Source organism: Leptonychotes weddellii, chromosome 2 (genome assembly GCF_054177405.1).
Source record: "Leptonychotes weddellii isolate Sample4059 chromosome 2, ASM5417740v2, whole genome shotgun sequence".
Taxonomy (NCBI): Eukaryota; Metazoa; Chordata; class Mammalia; order Carnivora; family Phocidae; genus Leptonychotes; species Leptonychotes weddellii.
In genome coordinates, this window is record NC_138370.1 from 156616635 (window position 1) to 156620785 (window position 4151).

Genomic DNA, 4151 nt, shown 5'->3' on the forward strand with positions numbered 1-4151 from the left:
TTTTGCATCAGGAAGGCTCTGCTGATATTGCTTCAACAGAATAGCCAGGCATGCATTTCAAATCCAGGCTCAGAGGTGTTATGACCTATATTATTTCCACTAATGTTTATCTGACATCTTATGTATTTTACCAGTTTTTGCACATATAACAATATTTGTTTTATACTTATAATATTAAGTCCACACAACAACTATCATTGCTGTATTTCTTTAATTTATCCTCCACATGAATATGGGTCCAGCAGATAGCTAAATTTTCAAAGGGAAAAACTGAACATTTACTAAAGGAATCACCTGCGTAGGTGGGGCTAGATTTAAGAAAAACCCATAGGGAGGTGCCTGGGGGATGGTTAAATAGGTGATGGGTATAAAGGAGGGCACTTGTGATGAGCACTGGGTGTCTTCTGTAAGTGATGAATCACTAAATTCCACACCTGAAACTAATATTACACTGTATGTTAACTGGAATTTAAATAAAACTTGAAAAAAAAAAACATAAGAGATAGTAAAGAAACCCAGATCATTGTCACTACTAGGCCTGAAGGTATTAGTGAAAGGAATGGTTATAAGCACTCAGCAAGACCTATAACTGTAGGAGAAAGCATCTCAAGAAAAAATCAGCATTGTCAGTCTTGAGCCTGGCATAGACAGAACCAAGGGCATAAACATCAAACTTTCATTATTACCCTCCTACTGGTGCCCACTATTCACTGAAATCAACTGAAAGTCACAAGGCCAAGATTCTTGGTTGGTTCATTCCATAAATATCAACCTCCAGAGGCACAGAGCAAAGTGGTGAGGGATGGAGAGTAGATCTGTACAGGCAAATGGAGAACATCCAGCATGTCCTCATTTCACAAAGGAGGTAAATGAGTTTATAGAAGTCACATAACTTGCCTTAGGTGAAAAAGCATGTAGTTGCTAAGATAGACTTAATTCATTATCTTCCAACATGAAGCTTTGTGCCTTCATGACTTCTAAGCCATTACCATACCACTTTCTCATTAAAATGGAGTTTATTCACTGCAGTCCACTTTTCCTTTTCTGCAACACAGACTCTTATTTTATTTGAAGTCAAAGGAGTACAAAAACACATCTCAGAGTAATAAATGCTTATTTTAGCAGCATGACTAAAGTTACTCTCTATCTCTTTCACCAATCAATTCTCCTTCAGAGAACTTCAAATATATATGCACATTCATACACTTATACTGAGTTTACATATGAGATCTTGATCTTTATAAATACTTAATATTTCCTTAAAATACGTTGTTACACTGGGGCACCTGGGTGGCTCAGTCGTTAAGCGTCTGCCTTCGGCTCGGGTCACGTACCCAGGGTCCTGGGATTGAGCCCCGCATCAGGCTCCCTGCTCAGCGGGAAGCCTGCTTCTCCCCTTCCTACTCCCCCTGCTTGTGTTCCTGCTCTCACGGTGTCTCTCTCTGTCAAATAAATAAATAAAATCTTAAAAAAAAATACGTTGTTACACTGTTTCAAAAATAAACAGAATGTATCAGTAGCAATCAACTACATGAGAAGAATGTATAAAAATCTCCTTATAAAATATTTTACAATAAAATATTTTCCATCTAAATATTCTCCCAAGGTGCTATTGTAAATTATATAAGCTAACATTCAATCATTCATTTCTATTTGCAACAAATAATTGTGGAAATTTATATTCATGGGTCATGTTGTTTAATATTGTTCAACAAAAATTTAAGACATTTTCCTTATTGGAAGGTAGATCTTTGTAGTTTTAATATGGTTCTTAAGTAGTAAATTGTACCTAGCTTTTTTATAGGATAGTTTTGCAGCAATATCTTTGACCAAAGGAGCCAATAGTAACTTTCCAGAAAGGCACAGAGGTTTGTTTGTTTGTTTTTTAATTAGCATATAATGTATTATTTATTTCAGTAGTACAGGTCTGTGATTCATCAGTCTTACACAATTCACAGTGCTCACCATTGCACATACCTCCCCCCAATGTCCATCACCCAGCCACCCCATCCCTTCCACCTCTCTTCCACCCCATTCCTTCCACCTCTCTCCCTTCAGCAACTCTCAGTTTGTTTCCTGAGATTAAGAGTCTCTTATGGTTTGTCTCCCTCTCTGGTTTTGTCTTGTTTCATTTTTCCCTCCCTTCCCCTATGATCCTCTGCCTTGTTTCTCAAATTCCACATATCAGTGAGATCATATGATAATTGTCTTTCTCTGATTATCTCACTCAGCACAATACCCTCTAGTTCCATCCACGTTGTTGCAAATGACAAGATTTCATTTTTTGATGGCTACATAATATTCCATTGTATATATATATATATACCACACCTTCTTTATTCATTCATCTGTTGATGGACATCTAGGCTCTTTCCATAGTTTGGCTATTGTGGACATTGCTGCTATAAACATCGGGGTGCATGTGCCCCTGTGGATCACTATATTTGTATCTTTGGGGTAAATACCCAGTAGTAAGGCACAGAGTTTGAACATATGGATCACCTTTCCAAAATCAGAAAATGAAAGTGCTGCCATGAAATGTGCTATTTCTCTTGTCTGTACAACAAAACTTTAGAGATGAGCAGATCCTTGAAGTTGAAGCTGACTCCTTAGGCAGATCCTCAAGAAAAAAAAAAAAGAGAGAGAGCAGCAAATTTTGGGCACATAGTTGCTAAGAGTAGCTTACAATCCCAAAGTAAAATTGAGGTTAACAGACACTGGCAAATGAGCCACTTTAACAGCACCAGAGAACCTATTTGAATGTTTTTCATCATTTCAGATTGGACTTAAGTTGGCAAATGGGATATTTAAGTATAAAAACTGTGCTAACATAGCACTGTTATTCTTTTGACCCCTGCATCTAGGGGCACATGAACTCTTTGATTCATGACAAGTGGAATGTCACAATGACAATGAACTTTGGGCATAATTATTAAGTATCCAATCAATAAATGCATTTTAAAATTATTGAATATCTTTGATGTTTCTCTTTCAACATAGTCCTTCAACAACACTATGTTTCTCGGAAACCTATAGACAAATTAAATATGTATGATAAAAACATATAATTGTAGTATAAAACAAACAACACTGACTGTGTCCCTTCCTTGTAGGTGTTATTTAGTTCTATGGTGCCTTTCTATCCAACTATGATCATCAAATGGAGCAGGGTGAATAATTTGAAGTTGTTTGACTTAAAATTTCTCTCATTAATATTAACCAAACGTTCTTGGGGCTAGAATTTCTTATTAACTCAAGTTTAGTAGTGAAGATCCCGGAGGAGCTTCCATTCTAAAGAAATAAACAAACAACAGCTAGATGAGAATCAGCTCCCTTGTTCTAAAGGAGACAATGAATACTTTTGTACTGAGTCTAAATGTTTCCTGGTACAGGGGTGCCTGGGTGGCTCAGTCAGTTAAGCACCAGATTCTTGATTTCTGCTCAGGTCATGATCTCAGGGTCATGAGATTGAGCCCCATATCAGGCCCTGTGCTCAGTGTGGAGTCCACTTGACCCTCTCCTTCCCCCTGCTTGTGCTCTCTCTCTCTCTCAAACTCTCTCTCAAATAAATAAAAAAAATAAAATCTTTTAAAAAACCTGTTTTAAATTATTTCCTGGTACTAAGTTTGACCTATCAATTCATGAGACCACTCCAGCACTGTTATATGGTTACACTAAGTCCCTGAAATGACAGGACCTAAGTTCCCAAACAGCCTGTTGTAGCTAAGGTAATAATCATTAGGCACTCTTCTATCTGGAACAGTCCCAGCTTACACCTCTTCCAGGATAATGCTTAATAATGTCCTCTTTCGTCTTTTTTCCGCCATCTTGGAGTCTGAGGAGGCCTGCTGGGAACAGGACTCCTATAACGCCAAATAATGTCTGGAAGGCTGTGGTCCAAGGCCATTTTTGCTGGCTATAAGCGGGGTCTCCGGAACCAGAGGGAGCACACAGCTCTTCTTAAAATCGAAGGTGTTTATGCTCGAGATGAAACGGAATTCTATCTAGGCAAGAGATGTGCTTATGTGTACAAAGCAAAGAACAACACAGTGACTCCTGGTGGCAAACCAAACAAAACCAGAGTAATCTGGGGAAAAGTAACTCGTGCTCATGGAAACAGTGGCATGGTTCGTGCCAAATTCCGAAGCAAC